Genomic DNA, 26965 nt, shown 5'->3' with positions numbered 1-26965 from the left:
ATAATGAGAGAAATTACAATTTTAAATACAAATCTAAAATTACCATTTTTTGGCATTTTTTTCATAAAACTATTGTTTTGACATTTTTAGTAATTTTTAAAACAACTCGAAAAAAGCTGATTTTTTTCGTGAAGCTTCCTAAAATTGAGATAAGATGAACTGCCAACTAACTTTCAAAATTGGAAGTAATATTTTAAGGTTACTAATAAAAACCAACATTCTAAAAACTAAAAAAAATATTAATAGATTTTTAAAACTACTAAAAGCTCCTGCTTAAAAGCCACTATAAGCTCTTGCATCATTCTCCTTTGCTTGAAAAAATGCAGCTCCTACAAGTTGTTTTTTTAATGTGTATAGCTACTTTTCTAGAACTTTTCCATCCATTGTATCAAACATTGATTTTATTGACTTAGAGGAATGAAATTTTATTTCTTCTTCCTGGTCTTCCAATTTTTTGAGATTTTTTCATTCATCTTTGTATTTTTCATTGGATCCCTCTTCCTCTCATTTTTCTTAACCCATATTTTACTCAACATCTTCTTAGCCTTCAAAATCCAAGATTCCATTTCTTATGTATAAACCTTTGCACCATAATCATTTATATCTTCAACACATAATATATCAACATATTCTCCATTACCACAATTTTTATAATATCCTTGAAAAAATATATATATTCCATATTTAAAAAAAAATCTAAAATATCATCATTCGAAACCTTCTTATAAACATGCACTTCAACTTTCTCATTCTGAACATAAGATTCAAATACTTGAAAATGATAGGAAGACTCTTCTATGACTATGTTTACCATGTCTTTTTTAGTGCTTGATGTTGAAACAATCATAGGTATACTTTCCATTTCATTTTCTACCTCTTCCTCTTGCAATAATTTATTTTTCCTTTCCTGCATTTTCCTCTTCTGAAAAAGCTTTTTCACAGGCTATGTGATCTTCTTCTTGACTGGTAGCTAACGTTTTTGCATTTCTAATTCCATTATCTTTCTTAATTATTGTCAACTTTCTTGTAATTTTCTTACCATTTCTTTCAACTTTAATTTCCTTATCTCTTCCTCCTTCCTCTTCCTCTCTTTCTCTTTTATTTTTTTTTCTTCTTTCCTCTTATGCAAGTACTTCATCAACAAATCTAACTCTTCAAACAAGTTCATCCTTCGTCACAATTGAATATTTTCTTTTCTATCTTGATTTTTGGAAACTAGTTCCTCTTCTCAACCTGCATAAAGATAAACTAAAAACCACACAACCAAAAAAAAATTCTTTTCCAAGACCTTCTTTGCTATGATACCAAATGATGCAGCCAAAATTCCTCAAATAATTAACATAAACATAAGAGAGAGAGAACACAAAAAAATATATTAAAACTCCAAACTCTTCTTTATTACTCTTCCAAATCCTTCTCCTCCTACAATGAGAGAAATTATAATTTTAAATACAAATATTAAATTACTATTTTTTGGCATATTTTTCATAAAACTATTTTTTTTGCCTTTTTTTGGTAATTTTAAAAACAACTCAAAAAAAGATGATTTTTTTCATGAAGCTTGCTAAAACTAAGATAAGATGAACTGCCAACTAACTTTTGAAGTTGGAAGTAATATTTTGAGGTTATTAATAAAAACCAACTTTCTGAAAACTAAGAAAAACATTAAAAGCTTTAAAAAACTACTAAAAGCTCCTGGATCATAATCCTTACTACTTTGTTCTTCACTCTTTTCTACAAACTCATTAATGTTCACATGTGCACTTGTTAGAGTAAATAATTATTTATTATTAATTTATTCTTTTACTTAAGTTTACTTAGGTTGATGCATTTAGTTAATAGTTGTAGTTGGTGAGTTGTTGATAACATGGGAGTTTATGTGTTCCACCTTTTTGTGGATGTATGCTTAGTTGTCAACCTTATTTTCTACCACTTTCTAGCTTGTTCTACAAGCTTCCTTGAGACCTCTCTCTCTCTCTCTCTCTCTCTCTCACACACACACACACACACACACACACACACACACACACACACACACACACACACACACACACATTATAAATTCATTCATTCACATAGAAATTTTATTTTCCTATTGTGAAATATTTTCTCTTGGATTGTTCACTTCAAGCTCTTGCTTCTTCGATTTCTCTTTGACAAGCTATTTACATGTAGGTGACCTTAGTGCACTATGGAGTTGGATTTTATCAACTCCTACATGGTATCAAAGCCTCCCTATTACTTATTGGTTGAAGAAATTTTGAAGCGACAATTCGAAGACACAAACCCTAGTTTGTTTGTTATTTTTTCTTCAATCGAGAGGAAGACCATTTGTTTAGTATTTGGAGAAAAAGGAGAAAGAGGGTTTGACATAACATATATGAATTTTTTTGGGCTTTTTCCTTTATTTTTTGGAGATGCAATAGCGGCAATTTAGAAAAATGATGCAGGAGCATCTTGCATCCAAAATAAAGGGGAGACATGTTGAATGCAAAATTTGAAATTTACAAAAAAAAAAAAAAAAAAAAAAAAAAATTGTGGAGGAGAGAGAAAGTGACAAAAATTAGAGGGGAAATAATAAAAAATAAAAAAGAGAAAAGAAAGAAAAAGAGGATTTTTATTTTCGAGGTGCATAGGTGACATAATAGAAAAAAATAAAAAAATAAATGGTTGTCATTTCATTTATCAAGGTGTGTGGGTAGAATTCTAGAAAGTTGTGGATATTGTAGAAGGTTGTGGAAGTTGTAGAAGGTTGTGGAGGAATTCTAGAAGCTTGTGGATAAGTCATGCATTGGGTGGTAAATGCCTATTTAAGCAAGGCATATGAGCATTTCTAATCAAGTTTGAGAAGTAGAAGCTAGAAGGTGTGAAGACTTCAAGGTGTGAAAGCTCTAAAGGTGTAGCTCTTGAAGTAGAAATTCTTGGTGAAGCTCTTGGTGTGCTCTTATTTGGGATTTCTCTTATGTTGAAGAATTTGTAAACTTCTTTTTGAAGAAGTCATATCTATCATATCATCTTGTGGGTGTTGTAAGGATTTTCAAGTATAATAAAATTGCTTGTGGAGCATTTTTTTATTTCTCTTGGTCTCTATATTGTTGCTTTCTTGATTGTGAGTGGGTAAGGGTGGTGTGGCCTTCTATCAACCACTTCCATGTCTAACTTCCACTGAGCTGGTCATCCCCGATGACACCTCTGAGAACTTTGCACTACGGCTTCATCTCCACTCAGTCCTATCTTCCACCTTCAACTGCCCAAGACTCCATTCCTAACATCCACTGAAAGACACACTTGCCATCCCTCTGATGCGCAAGTCACCTAGCTCTGATACCACTTGATGAAGATATGCTCTGATACCACTGATGATGGTCTGCTTTGCTACCACTGATGAAGGGCCACACCACCCTTACCAACCCACAACCAAGAATGCAACAATATGAAGACAACGAGATAAAATGCTTCCTAAGTAACCTCTTTGCTTCTAAACTGTAGCCACTAGCTCTTCTCCAACTTTATCCAAGATCCAAGCGTAATTTTTTTGGCCTTTTTCCTTTATTTTTTGGAGATGCAATAGCGGAAATTTAGAAAAAATAACTATAGAGGTGATTGTCAAATAACGATATCTCCCTCATACAGACTTGTTTTTTTGAGAAATTCTTTTTTGTTTTGGGGTAGAATTTTGTGATCTACACATTAGTGTAGGAACTTTGACATCTCTATTCCTCAAATTTTTTGCAACTCAAAAATCCCATTTTTTGCACCTTCAAAGGCTTCATTTGGGTTCATATGGACACATATTTCAATGCTATTTTAAAAAAAAGTGCATGATTTATTGTCTACTTTCCAGATCTAGAATCAGTTTGGAGTAATATTGAGCTCCTATTTTTGGTGTTGAAGTAGAGGCTTCAGTTTCCTCCCTCTCTACATCTAGAATCTAGGTTCTTTTCTCAGTTTTTGTGCTTTCTATAGTTGTTTTCTTTGGTGTTTGAGGGATATCTTTATTAGTTGTGTAGGGGAGGGGTATTTTCTTTTCTATAATTCACTTTAGAATAAGACCCTTTTGCTTCCATATTCTTCTCTCAATGTCAGATCCATCTATGACCCAACTCACAGCGCACAACTATCACACCTAGAAGGCACAAATGACTTGACTTCTCATGTCAAGAGGCTTATGGTCATGTTTGGATTAGAACCAACCTACTTTAAAATGCCCTTTTGAGGTTTTTTAGCATAGGAATAAAATGGATGAGGCCATGGGATTGATTCTACTGAATATCTTAGATAGTCTTCTATTTCACTTGGATGGTTTGACCACTCCGTAGGCTATTAGGATGAAATTCTAGTCTTTGTTTGGCATAGTGAATTAGTTTTAGGCATTGCAACTTGATGTAGAGTTGAATTCTTTGACACTTGATAGCTTTCCCACCATTTAGGACTTCTTGATGAAGTTCAAATCTTTGCATACACTTTTGCAGGGATGTGGGAAAACCAAGATAGATGATGAGTGTATCTTTTTGATATTCTCAAAGTTGAGAGGACAATATTAGATCTTCTCTTCCACTTTCTACTCTACTATTGGTGTCTTCAGTAATAAACAGAAGATGCCATCTTTCAAGACATTTTGTGATCAATTAACTTGTGAATAGTTGAAGATCAATCAGATGGATTCACTTATAGGTTCATAGTCACAGGCATTGCTTGCCAAGGATACATAAGACCAGGAGCCAAAGTAGATATTAGATTCTACTTCTACTAGTTCATCATCTTCTTCAAAGAAGAAGGAGAAAAAGAAGACTGAGACTCCTACTTGTTCCTAATGTCAGAAAGGATCTCATGATGAGGCACATTAATTTCAGAAGAGATTTGATGGCTATGAGAAATAGATTGCAGATTTGCAAGCTCTTCTTTAGAAGACCACTATTTCTTCTCCATCCTCTTCTACCTCATAGGGGTTTTCCTTTCAGTCTTCTTCCATATCTTCATCCTCTACATCAATTTTTGGATAGGGTCATGCATTACGAGAATCCATTGCATCCCCTTCCCATGTCCCTTGGATACTAGATTCAGGTGCTTCTCACCATATGAAATCTTCTCACAGTGTCTTCTCTACTCTTGAGGCTTCTTCCATTCCTCATGTTTTCATGGGGAATAACACTACCCTACTAGTCTATGGGAAAGGTTCAATTAGCATTTATGATGACACCTTCAATGATGTATTGTGTGTTCCATCTATGTTTGCAAACCTTCTCTCAATTTCTTAGATTACGTGCAGTGGATCGGGGAAGAAAGTTGAGTTCACTACAGATTTAGTCTTCATTTGTGATCATCTAATAGGATGTTTTATTTCTATAGGGAAAATTGATCCTTCCACCTATCTCTACACCTTCTCACATTTTGGTACACCATCTCCATTTTTGGAGCACACTGCTTCTCTTTCACAGAAGCATTATGTGGTTTAGTCAAGATACTTGAACCTTTGTATTATTCTTGAGGTCCCTATTTTGATCTCCACAGAACATCTAGTTGAGGTCTTTTCTCTTTAAGAAGATTCTTCTTCTACTCTACCTAATCCTCCAACTCCATTCATCGAGCCTCTAGGTGCACCTGTTGCAAATTCTATAGAGGACATTCATAATAGTGTCATCACACTTGCTTTAGGAATTCCCTTTCAGGATCCTCATACTTTCTCCTTTGAGCATTAGTTAGGCCTTCCATTTTTCCTTCCCATTCAGGGGTTCTCTTTTTTCTTCCCTTGTTTACTTAGCATTGGAGTTTTATTGGTTTGATTATTTCTCTAGGGGCTCCATTATTCTGGAGGTGCTTTGGTGTCTTTTCTATCTCTCACGAGGGAGCGGGTTGTAATTATGGTTTTGAGAGACTCTCTTGAGCCATTTTCGATGGAAGTTGTCCTTAGGGGGTCTTGTTGAGGCCTTCCTTCCTTCCTTCCTTTATTTTTTCAGCATGTTCATTCTTACCTCATTTTGGGGGAGGGTTTATCCCATGAGGTTTTCCCTCTTTCCCTAGTTTCAAAGGTTGCATTTCTTTGCATTGTACATGGTTACCTAACATGGCCTTGTTGTTGGGACCCATTCTGCATTTTCTCTTAGTTTTGTGAGCTTAAGGAATTCCCCTAAGTTGCACTTAAGGGGGGTGATAGAGTAAATAATTATTTATTAATTATTTATTCTTTTACCTAAGTTTACTTAGGTTAATGCATTTAGTTAATAGTTGTAGTTGATGAGTTGTTGACAACACGAGAGTTTGTGTGTTCCACCTTTTTGTGGATGTATGCTTAGTTGTCAACCTTATCTTCTACCACTTTCCAGCTTGTTCTACAAGCTTCCTTAAGGCCTTTATATTCAATCTCTCTCTCATTTTAAATTCATTCATTCACATGGCAATTTCATTTTTTTATTGTGAAATATTTTCTCTTACATTTTTCACTTCAATATATTGCTTCTTCAGTTTCTCGTCAACAAGCTATTTGCATACAGGTGATCTTGCAATGCTATGGATTTGGATTTCATCAACTCCTACAACACTTTTTATAAATTTGTGTGTAGATAGAATTAAACATTTTTATGCCTTACTCTTATTGAAGTATCCTAGAAATATTCCTTTCCTCAAATCCTTTAGAATATTTTTTTTTCTTCCAAATACTTTGAAATAACAAACATTAGGTTTATAGCCATACCATATTTTATAATGTGTTACCATTGAATCTTTCTTCAACTGAACCTAGTTAAAGGTATGAACTATAGTGTTGATTGCTTCCTTATAGTATTTGATAGAAACATTCTTCTCTATCGTTAGGGTCCTTCCATAATCCATGATTTATCTATTGCTTCTTTAAACAATACCATTCTATTGAGGTGTGCTAGGTGTAGACACTTGCCTTTTGATTCCTTTTTCACTGCAGAATTCATTAGAAATGAATTCTCCTCCTTTATCTAATCTTAAAAATTTTAGTTTCATTCCTATTTTTTCCTCCACTCTAGCTAGATACCATTTGAACTTTTCAAAAGCTTCAAATTTATTCTTCAAATACATAATTGTCATCATTCTAGAATAATTATGAACAAATAAAATAAAGTACTTATCTCTATACTAGCTTTCTATGCCAATAGGTACATAAAGTTCTATATGAACAAGCTCCAACACTTCTTTAGAATGATAGTTATTTCTTTCAAAACTTGTCTTTCCCATCTTTCCAATTTGACAATCCTTGCACATGCTCATGTTAGGTTTCTTGGGGCGTGTAATGCCTCTCACTTTTATATTTTTGCTTATGTTGACCGTATTAACAAAGTTCACATGATACAACCTTTTATGCCATAACCCACTTTCTTCTACTTGAGCTATGAAACATGAAATTTCAATTAGATCTAGGTATAATATTTTAGCTTTTGTTTTCTTGCCAGTCCCAGCCAAATTTTCTTTCCCATCTATCAAATTAGGCTTTCCACTCATCAATTCTACCTTGAATCTAATGTTATTCAATTGAGCCACACTAAGTAGATTATGCTTTGGTCCTTCAAACCAATAAGAATTATCACATTTGAGATCATTGTTTACTGCAATACAAATTTTACCTTTCACCATCATAGTGTACCAAGTTCTCAAATTTAGATTTATCTCCAATCATATGATGAAAAAAACCACTATCAATAATCCATGTATCATTCTTAATAGTGTCTGAGATAAGGTTCATCTTATAATTCTCATCATCTAATTCATCCTTGATAGCAATATAGACCATTTCATCTTCTTCACTAATATCAAAATTTTTAGCAATATAACAAGATTTCTTATCTTTTCCCTTGTAGTCCTTGTAGTTTTTGAAATCATTCTTACTTTTTTACTTTACATTATTATTTTCTTCTTTGTGTTCTCTATTTGGACACCTTGCAACAATATGACCAACTTGTTCACAAGAAAAGTAGATCAAATGAATTTTACCTTTGTACTTTCTTTTTCCCTTGGAATTTTTTTTGCAACTCATGCTTCAATAACTTCAAGATCTTCATCAAAACTATATTCTTCTTTACTATCAGATTTCATGTTAGATTTTGCAGATTTTTTCTTGAGTGATAGCTTGGCTTGAAATGTAGACTCAAGGTTGCTAAAGTTATGAACATAGTTATCATAGTTATCTAACTAAAATATTTTCAACCTTCCCACTAGTGTATCCAATGTTATATCATTCTTAGGATTGCATCTCATCTCTTGAATTGCTGAAACTCTACTTGCATATATAGCAAGAAGTGTTATGAGTATCTTGTTTACCACCATCTCATCATCTATCTTTCCTCTCAAGGCTCTGATTGCACACACACTGGATTTGATTATTTTGCTATATTTTCAAATATTTTCATCCTCTCTCATCTTCACTTGATTGAATTGACCTCTAAGATTTTCTACCTTAGCTCTCTCATAAGCAATAACATAGTCTTTAACTTCATCAAATTCATCATAGTTGAGAATTGAAGCAATATAAATCATCATAATATTATGATTCTTCTTTTTTGTAATTTCTTCAATAGTTATAGTTCTAGTTGGTTCCATGTACCTAGTGTCTAGGTACTTTAGGCTCGAGTCTCTAATGGTTTCTAAATGCAATCTCATGATTTCCTTCCATGCCTTGATATTATCTATATTCAACTTAGGGATTTACCTTCTATAAGACATCTTGATATTTAACTTAGGTCCTTGAAACCTTCCTTGCAAGCACCAAAAGCTTTGATACCAATTTTTGGAAATATAATAGGAGTAAGTAAGAGGGAAGGGTGAATTAGTTGCCACAAAAATTAACCCTTGTTGGAAATATAATAGGAGTACGTAAGAGGGAAGGGTGAATTAGTTGCCACAAAAATTAACCATGGATCCCTTAGATGTCAATACAAATCAAAATTCAACTCTGTTGAAAGTGAAATACTATTGTGACTCAGTTAGCACCGAATCACTTATTTAACATAGTAACTGAGTTAATATTGAACATATAGATCTTATGATATTAAATGTGATTAACCTTAATTAACCTAGTTGTAGAAACATAAAAAAAATAGCATGAACAAACATGACACTAGGATTTAACATGGAAACCCAATTCGAGAAAAACCACCAATTACAACTAGTTCCTATTTTTCACTATTCTAAACTCAGTCGTGTTAGAAGCCAAGCCTATAAAAGGTTACAAAACAAACTATTAGGTATGACCCTACTAAAGGATTGATTGAATGCAAGGTAGGAGTATCTCCAAAGGAGATGTCCTAGACCCTAGTAATATAACCACACAACATAAATACAACAACAAGAAACAAAAGTGCAAGATCTAATACCAAATTACAATCTTTGATTCATAGATATATAATTTATTACATGCAATATGCCTAGCTTTAAGGCCTTCTAGGTTAGGGCCAAATACAAACAACAATTACAAAATTAGTTCTACAAGATCCAACTTACAAAACTAATCTTAGCTAGTCCAAATACACAACTGGATAAGAACACAAAGAAGAATCCATGCTTGTAGCCTTAGGTCCACCAAGAGATCCTCTAGTTGCTAAGTTGCAATGTTACTCTTCAAATTTTCATCTCTCCTTCATTCCATTCCAACCCAATCACAATCCTACTATAAATTGCATCACATTTGGTGCTCTATCCATAGACTCAGGAAAACTCACTCTTCTGATGCTCCTCACACTCAATTGAATGACTAAAAGACTCTAAAAGACCCCTAATTATACCCAACTAAGCCACAATTCATCAAAAAATTCTCAAAACTAAACTTAAATACTTGTAGAGCCACATGTCAGCCTACAACAACAATTGAATGTCTACAAATTAGTATCTAAGAAAAATCATGATATCTCATAGATCTAATTGAATTATAACTCAAGCTTTGAACCAAAGGTATAAATATAGGTCCACTACAACCCATTAAATTTGAAAAGGATGGTTTCTTAATAATATATATATATATATATATATATATATATATATATATATATATATATATATATATATATATATATATATATATATATATATATATATATATATATATATATATATATATATATATATATATATATATATATATATATATATATATATATATATATATGCATCCATCCTAAAAGTCATGCACAATAGACTATCACACAAAACTGCCAAAAATTGATACTCCAGGAGAATTGTCATATCTCCCAACTAATAATGAATTAGGACTTTCACCTTAAACTAGATATAGTACTTGAGGCTCTCTTAAATTTTTGAAGTGAGAATCCTCTCATTCATTGTGAAAAATTAGTTGCATAGCTTGCAACAAGCACTCAGAAACTAGAAAAATATAGTTCTAGTAGCAACGTAAAAAAAGTTCAAACTTCAACTCAATCCATCCCATCTCTATGAAATCATGAGGAAAATTATTCAATGTGTCTTCAACACATCCCTAAACATGAAAAGCATTAGACCACCAAAATCCAATCTCAATGCTCCTATGTAAAACTACCCAGGTAAAAAGAAAACTATGTCCGATACTTTGATGCCCAAAGAAAGATCTACAACCAACTTCATCTTTACCAAAGGCTTCCACTTCATCAAAGTCAATAGAAAAAATATGAAAACCAACCATCTATGCTTAATGCACTAAAATATCAAAATCAAATACATATTAGAAACCCAATTAGCATGCTCACACCCAAGAAAAAACTTAACATAATGTTTCATCAACAAACCCTCATCCACATAAACAACTAGTGAATCCACACTAATAAGAAGAAAATCCATATCAGAAGCAATATGTAACTCCTTAGTAACATATGCCAAACTCTCAACACTAGCAATCTCATTGCTCACAATAAGATGCTCTACAATACATATCTCACCACCAACAAGAATTAGATCATCCACAACCAATTAATTTGCAATTTCCATTTTAGATTCAACCAACTAATCATGAAAAAAAAAACCTCTATTCCAACATCAACAAGGATAGGAATATCTTTAGCAACAACCTCTAGCTTCTCTACACATTCTATATCAGACTTCACAAACTGATCAACAAAACCAATGTCTTCCACCTTGACCTTGCTATGCCATCTTATCTCACAAACAAGTCTCTTAACTAGCAAAACACCTCTCTTTCAAATTAGTAGACTCCAACTCCATAAAAATCTATGGAATGCCTTCCTCATCCTATCCTTATCTCAATAATTCAAACTAGTTTTGAACTAAAATACCACCTTCTTAGTTCGATTAGCCAAACTAGCTTCAAACCAAGTAGACATCTTAGAAAAATTCATCTCCACCACATCATGGAGATTCAAAATCATCTCAAGGTCCAATCCTCTTAGATCCATCTCCTTAGATATTTGCAAACCCTCTATAAAAAATCCTTCCCATAATCCTTGTGACAAACTTGAATTGTTTGTAAGTCAGATTATAACCTGCCACCATGCATGGAAAATCAAGAACCACATCACAAGTCCAGGACCATGGATCTGCAATATAAAAATTCTTTACAATCATGCCTCAACAAGATTAGTCTTCCATCTTTGCATCCATCAATCCATCTACAAGCCCTCTACAATTGCAAGCCACAACCATGATCTTCCAGCTCATAACCAAGTGATCTAGGACTCTAGAAAGAAAATCCACCACTAGATCAAGATCAACTTAGATCTACATCTCCAACTCAAGTCCTAGTGCAAACTATCACAACTTTAGTGATCTATCCACACACTTAGGAAAAAATGAGCTATGATACCACCTGACACAGTGCAAGGCAGGAGCATCCCTAAAGGAGATGTCCTAGCCCCTAGTAATATAACCACATAGTGTAAACATAATATCAAGAAACAAAAATGCAAGATATGGTACCAAATTATGGTTCTTGATTCATATGATACCAAATTATGGGTTAGAGCCAAGTACAAAACCTATCTTAGCTCATCCAAATACAGAACTGGATAAGAAAACCAAGAAGAATCCAAAATTTCACCATTAGGTCCACCAAGAGATCTTCTAGTTCCTAATCTTTAGCTCTAGCTCTTCAAATTCACATCTCTCCTTCATTCCATCCTAACTTAATCATAATCATATTGTAAACTACCTCACATTTGGCACTCTATCCATAGACTCAAGAAAACTTGTTCTTTAGCTACTCTCTATACCCAACTAAATTACTAAAGAATATAAAAGACACCTACTTATACCCAACTAAGCCACAAGTGAACCCAAAATGATAAAAACTAAAATTAAATAATTGAAGAGCCACAAGTTGGCCTGCAACAACAATTATATGTCTACAAATTGATATCCAAGAAAAAAATATGATATCTCATAGCTCTATTTGAATTAGAACTCAAGGTTCAAAAAGAAGATATAAATTTAGGTCCTTGACAACCCCTTAAATGAATAAAGCCTAACTCCTTAAGAATATGTTTGCATCTATCCTAAAGTTCATGCATATCAGACTATTGGGTAAAACTGCTAGAAATTGATACTCCAGGAGAATTACCATATCTCCCAACTTATAATGAATTACGACTTGTTACCTTAGCCAAAGATATTAATCTAGGCCCTTTTCAATCCCTAAAGTTTTTATCCTTTGATTGATTGTGAAAAATTAGTTACACAACCTACAACAGGCACCCAAAAACTAGAAAAATGCAGTTCTAGTAGCAAGGTAAAAATAGATAAAACTTCAACTCAATCCATCCAATCTCTATGAAATCATGAGGAAAGGTTCTCCAGTCTATCTCCAATACACCCCTAACCATGAAAATCATCACACCACCAATATCCAATCTCGATGCTCCTGCATCAAAGATTTAGATCACCATGTTAGGAGAGGCCTTGTTAGAGGTCTTTAGACACTTCAATCTAGAAATGCTTGTTGACAATTAGGTAATGAGGATATTTAATTATTTTAATTTATGGAAACAAATGATGCACATGTTTTAAGAAACCTCAATAATAAAGAACCTTAGTTTTTGGTAATCAAAATTGTCTTGAAGTATGGAATTCGGTATACAACAGTGTATTATTTTGTTTATAATTTGTTATTGATGTCATATTATAACAAGCAAAGATAGATGGAGATAGTATACATGTTGGTGATGAGATGTATAAACTTGGAAGTTAGTACAAACTATATCAAAATGAGATATTTGTATTTTGGTGAAACATGATAGCAAAATTGAAGGAAAGGAATTATTTTGTTTTAAAAATAATTACTTGTTCAATTAGGGTCGACATCCTAGATGCTTACTTTAACTTGGAAAAGTGTATTATGGTCTTAACTAACCTAGTAGAAATTCCTGCAAAGGCATGGTATTTATGCAAAGGACATATTGTGATAACAGAGTGATCATATGTGCTAACTGTGATGTTGAGCAATTATATGTGAAGTTTTGTGAAAGCTATTTTTGTGATCTAAGATCGAGCTAAAGATTTGAAAGAAATTTTAGTAAATACATTCCAAAAGTATGATTACTTGTTTGGGTAGTGAGCTCTTCTTGTATTTGGAAGTGCATGTTTGGGAAGTGGGCTCATCTTGCATCTACTATACTACAACTCCTAACAGGGTTGGAATCTCTTAATAGGGATTCCAAGTCTCCTAATAGGGGCTCCTTACATTGAATTTAGTCATTAACTCCTAATAGGGTCTATCCTCTACTAAAGAAATTATATATCAATATATTATCTAGTGGGTATCATCCCTATTGGGGTTTTCCCTTGGCTAGGTTTTCCCTAGTTAACAAATCATGGTGTTATGAGTTATCTTTGTGAATTGTTACTATTACAGTTCAACATTAATTTTTTACATTGTTATGTATGGTTTAAAGTAAGAAGTAATACTTAGTTGGCAACTAAAGTTTTTAGATTACTAATTCACACTCCCTTAGTAATCCCTATTTCTAACAATTGGTATCCAAGCATAGTTACTTTGAAGAGGCTTAATAACTTAAGTAAGAGCCCTATGGATCTGGAAAAGTTGATGAAGAACCTTGAAGAGGCTCTTGAACAAATTGGTCTCCTTACTAAAGAAAGAGATAAGTTGAAGGAAAGATATGAAGACTACAAAGTATAGATTGGATAATTGAAAGAAAATATTGAACATCTCAAAACCAAGCCCGAATCTACTAAATTTGGAACTAGTGATGATGATTATTCAAAGCTAAAGATAGATTACAAGATCTTGAAGCATGAATTGAAGATTACAAATTTGAAGTTGACTTTAAGAAATGATCCTAGCAAAGTTGAACTTGATTTGAAGGTTGAGAATGTAGATCTTAAAGCATGTATGGCAAAGAAAAAATTTAAATTTGAAACATTGAAAGAAGATCATGAAGAACTTCATAATTAAAATACTATTGTGAAAGGTGAATTAACTTAGTGCAAGTAGCAGCTTGAGAAGCTTTATTCTAGCAGAGAAAATCTTGATGATTCAATGTCAATACAGAGACCTACTTATGATGAGACTGGTCTGGGTTATCTAATTAACATGTCTACAGAGAAACATGAGATTAGATCAGATCCAAAAGAAATAGATAAGTCTGATGATAAGATTGAATCTAGTCAATCTGTTGATAAAACTAAAGAAGTTGGACAAGACAAGGATGTTGGAATTTTGAATAAAGCAAAGCAAGTGGATTCTCCTAAGGAAACTAGGTATGAATTTAGAGGTAAGCATTTTTCATGTAATGAAATAGGTCATATGAAAAGAGATTATACAAGCTAGTAAGCCATTTAGTCATGTTAAGGACTTGTATTGTCATAATTGTCATGGTATGGGTCATAAAGAAATTAATTGTAGGAAACCTAAGTATGATAATGATATAAGGCATAATATAATGTCTATAGATACTAACTCTATAGATAGGAGAACATCTAGTGAAAGGATATTGAGAGTGGGAAGACCTTATAAAGACATAAGACAAATCATGTTTTATAAGTGTAATAACTTAGGACACATAACTCAAACTTTTCATGCACGTGATGATTAGCAAAATGCTAGAAGCAAACCACCAGTATGTTAGTTATGGAACAACTTCAAACATACAAAAAAGTATTGTAGAATGGACAAAAACTTTGAAGATAGAAGGAATAATGGAAGAAACTTCAAATACAAAAGGAATGATGAAGAGAATGTCAAAAATGACAGAAGGAATCATGAAATGAACTCTATAAATAACAAAGACAATGACGAACAAAGAAATGTAGTTAGTGAACTTTGAGAAGAACTTAATAAGGCATTTGTAAAAGGATTAGATATCTCAAAGGAAAAGATAGATGATGATGAGATAGGTAGATTAAAGAAAGTTATCAAGTTTGATTCAATGAAGTTGAATTAAGCTTTTTTACAACACTTTAATTTGAGAACTTCATTCAAAGATTGAATTAAAGGTAGTGAAGTTGGGAAAAGGTGTATCAAGTTAAGTTTAGATGGTACATAAGCTTACTTGTAATTTGGATCTTATCTAAAAAAATTATGAAGGAATTAAGAGTTATTGGTATTATAGAAAAGGTTAATTCTATAAAAGAAGACATAATCTATGTTTTGTAGAAAATTTCATGAAACAAAGTCTTGATGAGAATTGTGATCATGAAAGGAGGCTATAGTAAACCTCGAGTGGCATTTGAAGATTGGGTAGATGATCTTGAGAAGTTATTAGATTATAGAATGTAATTGATAGCTTTTTCATCTTTGCAAAGTATGCAATTAGTGAAAGTTCAAGTTGATGGAATAAATGGAGTACATAATTGATTTTCATTTCATTGTGAATATATCTGAAGTTAAGAACACTTAGAAGTGACTGGTTAAGGCAATTTTTAAGAAAACTTTATTTTAAGAAAGAGGTATTTTATTATTTTTTCTACAAATTTATTTGGTAAAAGTTCATATTTGATAGAATCATGGATATTTTAGTAGTGCATAATGTTGAGAACAAGGATAGACCTAAGTTGAAGGTTGATTTCATGAAACCTACTGAAGGAAACCCTAACTCAACATTATCCACTACTCTGAACAATGTAGTATATTTGGAAGATGTAAGAAGTTATCTTAATAGTAAATTTAAATTTATTGTGAGTGAATACATGAATAGGGATATGGAATTAGTTTTCAATCACAACATAACTGTGAACCCTAGATTTGAACATTTGAAGCAACTAGACCTATTCAAATGTCATTTCTACTATGAATTGGACATAGATGAGTGGACATAAATCATATTAAGTAGAATACATGATGTGAAACTATGGATGCAAGATAATGTAATTGATAATTTTTCCAACCTTATTCATGAGGAAACCTATCATAGTAAACAATACAGTGTAGCTATAGGTGAGAAAATGGTCAAAAGAAAGTTGAGAGTTATACCAAAGCAGTGTATAATGGAAAGGTTGTGGTGATTGACACCATTAAGAAAGAGGATGTAATATTCTTGAGTAGAATCATTGCCTAATTTGTATGTGCAAGCTCAAGGATTGATGAATTATTAGCCAGATTCATTTATGTAGAATATAAGATATGTGTAAAAAAGGAACAAGTAAACCTCAGTGAAATTCTGAGAATGCAATTACTTGAGAACCTAGAAAAGATCAAGAGCACTAAAAATAGTGTGTTTAGATTTTAGTCACTAATCAATCACATATTATTTTATGTGTTTAAAATATTTCCATATTTATTAGTGATAGATATAATGAGAAGTGAAAGATGTACAATGAAGAAGATCATAAAAGTATGCAAAAGACATCCCATAGAAAAGATATTGGATAGTGGGAACTTGATAATAAAGACATTTCAAAATGAAATGATATAGAGATTCAAAATTGTACTTGCAATTGTAGATAGATTTAAAGAAGACAATTACATTATGGTTGGTATAGATTATACTTATATTCAAGCAGTAGAATCTTAGGATACATTTCTTGATCCCTTGGGTTATGAATTGAATGATGATATAGTAGTTGGTTATATTGATTTGTTGTTGAAATTAGAGAAGGATAAAGAATAATACAGATTTGGAAGATAGGATGAGATTATCCAATCAACTCATCAAGCATGCTTGGAAAAGGTATCACACAAGAAGATAGAGTCAGTTATGAAGAAATCTTTATCAGAGGCTGGTATAAATGAGAGTGAGTCTAAGGTAGTTAGGAAAACCATGAAACAAGGAATACTAAATGTATAACCTCTATTAGTATCTATTATAGAAGCATCTTTATAATAAAGCATTCTGTATGTAGCAATGTCAGATGTGCAACCAATTGAGCTGAAGAGAAAATTTGAGAGATTAGTGGAAGTGGTGACCACAAAGACAAAAAGGGTCAGGAAACAAGCCACTAGATTAGGTAAGAGGAAAAAAACATAGTTGACAATTGTCAAATCTAGTGATGAAGAAGAAGAAGTACAAGAAGTCAAACAAGTAGAGAAAGTAACAAAGAAATCATCAAGAAAAGCTCAACAACCCTGGAAGCTGAAGATAGAAAACATTAACTCAGCTATTACTAGTGAGGGTAACTTTGTTCAAATGAATAAATTTTATGACCTATATAACAATTTTGAAAAAGATCAGATTGACATCTCTATTGTGAGATACATTATAGCAAATAATCTAAAATTGAAGGATATTAAGGCCATAATAAACTAGAAATTCTATCATAGAGTTATTGAGAAGAAGGCACCAACAAGAGAAGAAGTTTTAGAAATTCAAAAGTTTATGCTAAGAACTATTTGCAATACTAATGATGAAGAAGAGATTAAGAGATTATTGAATAATCTTGCACCTTACTTGAGAAATAAAGTAAGACCATTTTTGTTTATGGTGGGTGAAAAAGATAAATTAGGAAGTGAGACTAACGTAGCAATAAGTCAAATGTTGATAGAATCTAAGATAACATCTCCACCAACACCTAGAACCTCAAAAGTGTTAGTGAGCAATGAAACTATGTAGATAGATCATACCAGTGTTACCATTAACATTGATGATATTAATCCATTTGAGGGTTTCAAATAGAATGAACCTAATATCAAGGATATTGAAGACAAACTAAGACAAATTGAAGAAGAAAAGAGGTTATTTGAAGAAGAAAAGAAGAAACTAGAAGAGGCAAAGTAGGAATTGCCTAAGGATGAGAAGAAAAGAAAGGAAGAGGAGGAAAAGAAAAGAATGAAAGAAGAAGAAATAAGAAAGAAAATGGAAGAAGACAAGAAGAAGAGATCAAAAGAGGAAGAGAAGAGAGAAAATGAACAAAAGGGAAAAGAAAAGAGAGAAGAATTAGAAAGAAGAATAAAAGAGGCAACCAAGAAGCAAAGGGAGGATGACACTAAACCTTCTAGTTCATCTACTCCACTTTCACTTTCCATTTTAGCAACTGATGATGATGATCAAACTAATTTTTTCTTATCCTTATCAAAGCTTATTCAAAAGAATAGAACAGTGAAGAGCATGCAGAAAACCTTGATGGAGTTTACTGATAGAGTACATAGTACTCTGGTAGTGTAGCATGTAGAAGCAGATCCAAAACATAGGGCACAAGAAATGCTAAAGTAATTTGATGAAGAATTTGTTAATTTGTTAACTATTGTAGAAGCAAAGGCACATATTTCACATGATGCTAACTTGTTTAGCATCATTTTTCAAAATATTAAGAATGATTTGATAAGTCTTGATACTTGTATCAAGGAACTTTGGAAGTGTCAATAGGATGGTAAGATATTGTACATTAAGTGTACCCTATCTTATAAACTAAGGAAATTGATAGTTAGATATGAGGAAAGATGAGTGAGCTAGAGGCTCTATCTAGCTAGTTACATAATCCATCTTGTAAAGTTGATGATTTTGAAGGACAAGTGGCTAGTATTCACAATGATATCAAGAAAATGGAACTTTAGAAGGAAAGTTTTTTGAAGGAACTATCAGTATATTTTGTTGAGAAACTATGGAGGAATGTGTCAACACTAAGGACACTTATTCTAACTTTTTGTATTTAGACCTTAATGTAGTTGAGATTGCATCATATGATTTATGTGCAATTCTCACCTCTACCGAATCCACCAAGGAGACATGGAATAAAGGTATGGATAGTCTAAAAGAAATTTTTGATGATTGCATGAAGATTCTAGTAGCCTAAGGTAGAAGGACAAAAAAATTTGGACTGATTTTGACATTTTGACCTTTCCCATTTATGTCAAAGGGGGGGAGATAGAATGTGAAAATTGGAAATAAAGTTAAAGAGAAGATAAAAGTATGAATTTATACTACAAGGGAGAGCATATGTAGATATGGACAAATATAATAGATGCAATGTTACTATATTATTTATGTAGTTTTTGTTACTTAGCCAATTTTCCCTATTCTATATCCATCAATGCCAAAGGGGGAGATTTTTGACAATTGGCTAATGAGGATATATAATTGTTATCATTTATGGAAACAAATGATGTGCATGCTTATAGGAGACCTCGTAAATAAAGATACTTAGCTTTTGGTAATCAAAAAATTATCTAATTATGGAATTTGGTATACAACAATGTATTATTTTGTTTATAACTTGTTGCTAATGTGATATTATGAAGAGAAAATATAGAAGGAGACAATATACATGTTAATGATGATGTGTATAACCTCAAAAGTTAGTATAGACTATATGGAAAAGATATATTTGTGTTTTAGTCAAACAAAATTGAAGAAAAGGAATTATTTTGTATACAAAATAATTACTTTTCCAATTAGGGCTGACATCCTAGATGTTTACTCTAAGTTGAAAAAGTGTATTATGGTCTTAGTTGACCTAGCAAAAATTTGTATAAAGGAATGGCATTTATGCAAAGGACATCTTAATATAAGAGGGAGTGATTATATGTGCTAATTGTGATGTTGAGAAATTGTTCATGAAGTTTACTGAAAGCTATTTTTGTGATCCAAGATCAAGCTGAAGATCAGAAAGAAGTTTTAGTACATACATTCTAGAGGTCTAATTACTTTTTTAGATAGTGAGCTCTTCTTGTAATTGGAAGTGCATATTTGAGCAGTGGGCTCATCTTGCATCTACTATACTACAACTCCTAATAGGGTTGGAATCTCCTAACATGGATTCAAAGTCTTCTAATAAGGACTCCTCATACTAAATTTTCTCATTGACTCCTAATAGGGTCCATCCTCTAACAAAGAACTTATATATCAGTATATTGTCTAGTGGGTATCATCCTCACTGGGGTTTTCCCTTGGCTAGGGTTTCCCTAGCTAACAAAATATGGTGTTATGAGTTATCTTTTTACATTGTTACTATTACTCTTCAACATTACTTTATTACTTTTTTATGTATGGTTTAAAGTAAGAAATAATATTCGGTTGGTGAATAAAGTATGTAGATTACTGATTCACCCCCCTCTCTATAATCCCTATTTCTAACAATGTCACTTTGTTAGAGGATTTCACAAATAGTTTTTAAGCTAACTATATTAAGAGATTTGATACACTACTATAAATATTAGAGTAACAATGATATGACTTGATTGTTGATGCAACTATATTTCTGATTTTAGATCTCTATCCTAGCCTAAATACTTGATCCTCCTTGATCAAATAAACTTTTTAGCTTAGTAAACTTAGGATACTCTGCTATCCTTCCAATTCACTTCCTTGATTTATCATTTCAATCCCATGCTTCTCTCATTCAATCCCACAACTTGACCTTATACTTATATCATTTACCTTGTCAAGCTAGCTTGAATATACTTTAAAATATTCAATATACATCCCTTAAACTAGTTAGACTTAACAAATAAATTCATCAAACTAATAACGTTAACTCAAGAAAATACTTCATTAGCCAACCTAGCTCAATCAAACCTAACTTAGAAAATAATTTCTTTTGACTTCTTTTATTAATTGAGTGAGCTTGGTTAACTCTGATTCCTTGCCAACTTCTCTTCTATGCCTGAGTGAACTTGGTAGACACTGTTTTCCTAAAAACTCCCTTTGGTGCTCAAGTGAACTTAGAAAATGTTATCTTTTGAACTTGATTATCTTTGGAAAACTTAGTAGACACTAAAAACTATGTTCATCACCCAAGTGAGCTTGGTAGACACTGACTAGTAAATACTTGACATTTTGTGTAACATCAAAGACAATATACAATTGAACAATTGGTTTCACCAAATACTCCCTATGAACTTTAGTATTTTCATACACCTAAAGTAAGTTATTACAAAATATTTGGAAGTAGTTGTTATATTCATAAGGAGATAAAGGTATTCCTTTGCTATTCATCTAAAAAAAAAGCTTATAAATGTTTGATCAAACCTACTAAAAAAATGACTATAAGTGAAAATACAAGGATTATGAATTGATGATAGGAACAATGAAAAAAGAAAGAAGGAATTAGAAGATTACAAAAATATTGTGTATTTGTATGAAGAGGCACTAAACACACTACTTGAATCATAGTAGAGAGTCACTAAGCACCAAATAGTAATAACTAAGTTATAGTCTCACTTATTGATGTAGGAGCACCTAGGATTATTACTCAAATTTGTTCAATTTTGGCTTGTACTAACCTTAGCCAAGTCAATGATTTTTTTTTGACCTTATAAGGTATTTTTTTGTGTTCCTTAGTAGATTAGACTATGATTAATCCAACCTAGTTGATGGTTTCTTTAAATGTTGTTAATGCTAGATTAGGCCTAAATTGGGAAAGGAAGCTCTAAAAGATTTTGAGGCATGGGAAATGGTATAAATATTCCTAACATGGGTCCTAGGATGTGTTTACATCATTATAGTTTGATTTGACACCCTTATAATGATGATAACAAAAATAGGTAAAAGTTATCACAGTGTTGCTTGACAACATTTGAAATTTTTAAAAAATTGCATGACAACAAATAACAAAGATTGAATTGTCTTTGAGGAATAATTATTGCTAGTTACCATAATGTCCTAAAATAAAGATTAATGCATATTTAATCATATAGGATCCCATTTCCTAAGCTATTGTGTGAAGTAGTGGAAGTTTTTGATGTGAATAGAATTGAAAAACTTTATTTTTCTATGACAATCATCTTGTATTATAAGTAAAGGTTTCTTTATGGATTGGTTCATTTGAGTTCGTATTGGATTTGTGTAGAGTAGATAGATTCAAAAATTTTCTATTGAATAGTCAAGTTGATTTGAGTTTATTAGAGTAGGTTTAGAAATTGTTTTGTAAATGTACAATTTGTTGGTGTAGTAGTTGGCAGTTTTTAGTTTTATGGATCCCTCATAGTTCTCTACCATATAAATCAATAATTATAAGATTAATATATTATGAAATACATTGGAGATTATTTTTGTGAAAAAAGGAGGTCTAAAACAAGGTTTATGTATTTTTAACCTCATGCCCCAAGCGAGATCTGCAAGCTCGGCTAGGTGCATGATAGTGGAAAATCAATCTGCTTGTGCAAGGAAAATAGTGACGGCATTGAACCAAGTATGGTTTTTGAATCCTAGAGGTGATATAAATTCCTAAGATTGATATTATGACTATTCCAATCTAATTAAGATAGATTTCCTACTAGAAATTAGAAATCAACATAATCGTAGCCCAATTAGCACAATTAGCACTATAATTTAGGAACCTACTATACAGATGACTTAGGTACTAAAAAAAATAAAAATTAACATCTCTAAAAGGTGTATTTGAATATATATATTTTTTCTAGGGATGTTTTTAGGTTTTAAGAAATAATTGGGAAAAACCCACTGACTAAGGCTAATTGACCAATTAGGCCTATTAGGCCAAAACAAAAACAAATCCTAAACTCGAAAGGAAAATCATGCATGCCCTATTCAAATGGATTTTTTTGGGAGTCAAGAAAGTGGTTTATTAATGGAAACACCCCCTATGGTACTAGTGTAGATATTTTTGTGAAGTTTCCTTTGGAATAAACCAAGGAATAGTGAAGATTTGAAACACCCTAATGATAGCTATCCCTCAAGGTGAAGGAAAAAGGAACTCACTTGTAGAGTTGAGTTAGAGAAGTCTTAGACTAGGTTTTTCAAGACTTGTGAATCCCTAGAAGTAAGCTTAAAGTCTAGAGGAGACTAGGTCTAGAATATCCTAGTGACTAATTATGCAAGCGCACCTTGAAGAACATCTGTTAGATTGGTACTAGAGCCTAGGTCAAGATTAGGCTTGTGGTGCATCTTTTTAGGAAAAGAAGAATTAGGTTGTGAGTCCAAAATGGTTACAAATGAATAAATTTCTAATAAGGTAGATGAGAAAGAAGAGGAGAATAGATTTCTCAAATCTAGGCTAGCTCAATTGGAACAAAAAGTGGATGAACTAGATGAGAAGACTTCTAGAAGTAAGGGATAAGATTGAAGAACAAACTAAAGAAGAAAAAATTAAGGAGGTTGAAATTGAGGATGAGATCCCTAAGATAGATCTTGTAATCACATAAGAGCCAATCCTTCAGGAAATGAGGGCCTTAAGTAGAAAGGCTCTAGAAGGCATTCTGATCTTTAGTGGTAAGATGGAACGTAAGGTAGTCCAAGATTTGATAGGACTAGAAATCACTTTGAATTTGATTGAATAATTGAAGCTCAAAAGGTTAAAGATGCAAAGGCCATATTTAGAGGGTCTATCCTCACTTGGTGGAAATTTATCCAAGATTAGAGAGAGAGAAGGAAGGAAAGAAAACCATTTTCACGTGGAAGGCTATGGTTACAAAAATTAGAGATGCTTATGTACTTAAGGATTATGAAATCCAGTTGCACAAAAGGAGACAAAGTCTTAGAGAGAAAGATTTTGAGGTGAAATCGTATCATGAGGAGTTTAAAAGATTTTGTATGAGGTCAAGAGTTGTAGAAGATGAGAAAATTAAAGTAGCAAGGTAACATAATGGTCTTAAGTGGACTCTACACCATGAGATGACTCTTTTGATTCCTAATATAGTTCAAAAATGCCACAAAATAATAGTAAAGGTTGAAAAAAAGTTAAGGAAAAAGAAAGATTCAAGCACTACTAGAGGTAGAGGCAAAGGAAGAGACAATAGAGGACAAAGAGTTGAATATGGTGGTAGAATTTTTGATACTAAGGCTCAAGGAGAGACAAAGATTACTAAGATAAAAGAAGGAAGTTCAAAAAAAGGAAATTATAATAGGGGAAGGAACTCTAATAGTAGTTGGAGAGGTCAAAATAGTGTTCAAGGTAGAGGTTCTTACTTTGCAACTATGAAGTGTTGCCATTACAACCAAATGTGACACCCTATGTATAGATGTCCAGAGAAAGGATCTACTTCTCATGGAGGTGATAAGAGGGTAAAATATGTTCATAAAGAGGATAGTGGTAGAAGGAACTCTAATAGTAGTTGGAGAGGTCAAAATAGTGTTCAAGGTAGAGGTTCTTACTTTGCAACTATGAAGTGTTGCCACTACAACCAAATGTGACACCATACATATAGATGTCCAGAGAAAGGCTCTACTTCTCATGGAGGTGATAAGAGGGTAAACTATCTTAATAAAGAGGATAGTGGTAGAGCTAAACATCTAGAGTTACCCCTAGCATTTGAAGGAGGGAACTTGATGATGTGGATGAAAATAATCAAGGAGCCATTAAAATATGAACCTTATCAAAGAAGGTCACTATTTAGAGTAAAATGCAAAATGATGGGAAAATTTTGTAGATTCATCATAGACTTAGGGTTTATAGACAATATAGTGTTAGAGGAGGTAGTCAACAAGTTTAAATTGACAAAGATGCCACATAATAACCCATACAAGGTCGATTAGCTAAAAAAAAGATATGTCTTGGTAAAGGAAAAAGCATTGGGTACTATTTTCTATTGGGAAGTATAAAGAAAAAGTATTGTATGACATCCTACCTATGGATTCCTATCATCTATTACTTGGCTGAACATGGCAATTTGATAGATAGGCTATACATAATGGAGTAAATGTTGGAAATGAGAATGAAGTAATTGAGAGGGGGAGGGGGTGAATCAGTTACTACAAAAACATTTCACAGTCCCTTAGATGTCTAAAAGTTTGATCTATTTTATAGATTACTGAAACTTGATATTGCAGCAAATAATAACAATCATTAAGAACTGATATCAAAACAATTCAGCAAACTCAAACACTAGAGACACTAGATTTAACGTGGAAACCCAATATGGGAAAAACCACCAATGTAACTAGTTACTATTTTTCACTCTTCTAAAGTGAGCCCTATTAGGAGCCAACCCTGTTAAAGGTTACAAAAACACACTGTTAGGTGTGACCCTGTTAGAGGATTTAAACACTCTGTTAGAAGTGGCCTTGCTAGAGGTCTTTAGAACAATTCAACTAAATTGTCACCTTGTTAGAGGATTTACAAAATGGCTGTTAAACCAACTCTGTTGAGAGATTTGGATTCACTGCTGCAAAGGTTATAAAGCAACAATGAAGTGACCTGAATAATATGCAACTTATCTTTTGCTGATTACAGATCTCTGTTTGGCTTGATTGGATCCTTACTGATCAAATACAACTTTATAGCTCCTTTAATCCTTCATCAGGATTCGCTCAGTCTCCTCTTATCTAAGTATTTGCTTTCGCATCCTTGCTTCTCTTGTTCTTCACTTGTTTTTACACCTTTTTTCTCACACACTTTTACAACTTGAATAATGCTATATATATATATATATTTTTTAGATTATCAAGTTGGCTCAAATAACTTGGAAAACAATTATTCCAATAGTCGGCTAAATTGCAAGATTTAACAAATCCCTTTACTGGCCGACCTAGCACAGTAAACTCTATTCAAAAATAATTCCTGTGTTAACCGACTGAGCTTGGTTAATACAGAGAATTTCATGAAATCCTTCAGTCGCCGAGTGAACTTGGTGAAAACTGACTTCTCCATCTTTCCTTCGATGACTGAGTGAGCTCGATGAAAACTGACTTCTCCATCTTTCCTTTGATGACCAAGTGAGCTCGGTGAAAATTGACTTCTCCATCTTTCCTTCAATGACCGAGTGAGCTCGGTGAAAACTGACTTCTCCATCTTTCCTTCGATGACCGAGTGAGCTCGGTGAAAACTGACTTTTCCATCTTTCCTTCGATGATCGAGTGAGCTCGGTTATTACTGTCTGTTTTATTTTCTTCGATGACTCGGTTATCACTGTCTATTTTATTTTCTTCGATGATCGAGTGAGCTCGGTTATCATTGTCTGAACTCGGTTAACTGAGATTAAAGGCTGATATGACATTTTGTGTGACATCAAGGACAACACTATCCAACAATCTCCCTCTTTGGCATTGATGGAAATACAACATGTCATAACAAAATGAAATTTTGAAAACAAGATAACAGACTTCTCCCTCTTTCACTAGTCTCCTTCTTTTAAGGAGCTTCATAGCAGATTTTTTTTAAGTCTCATAAATTTCAGAAGGATATGACAGTAAATCTCTCCCTCTTTGACAACACATGCCAAAGACAATAGAAGTAAAGTGAATTGCAATGTACCTATAGTACTGATTCATATGCAATGATTTCTGAATAAATTGCATCAACAGATAGATCTTCAATTTGGTATGCGTTGATGCATCACTAAAGCTTCCTTTAGTGAACTTCAAATAGGGGAATGGCCCCTAACTTACCTCTAAGATATAAAAATGCATCCTTAGACAAAGGCTTTGTGAATATATCAAAAATTTGTTCCTTTGTGTGGACATATTCCAATCTGATCTCCTCGTCTTGCACCAATTCTCTGACAAAATAATATTGTATTGCAATATGCTTGGTCTTGGAATGCATCACTGGATTTTTGGATATATTGATTGCACTTGTATTATCACAGAACATAACAATTGGTTCTTTGATTTCCATCTTCATTCCTTGCAATAGTTTCTTAAACCAAACAATATTAGAACAATTTACTACTGCAGCAACATACTCTACCTTTGCTATAGATTGGGATGTACAATTTTGC

This window comes from Cupressus sempervirens, chromosome 11, assembly GCF_028749045.1.
Source record: "Cupressus sempervirens isolate cs-2001-9-10 chromosome 11, ASM2874904v1, whole genome shotgun sequence".
NCBI classification, from domain to species: domain Eukaryota; kingdom Viridiplantae; phylum Streptophyta; class Pinopsida; order Cupressales; family Cupressaceae; genus Cupressus; species Cupressus sempervirens.
Note: the sequence above shows the minus strand (reverse complement) of the source record.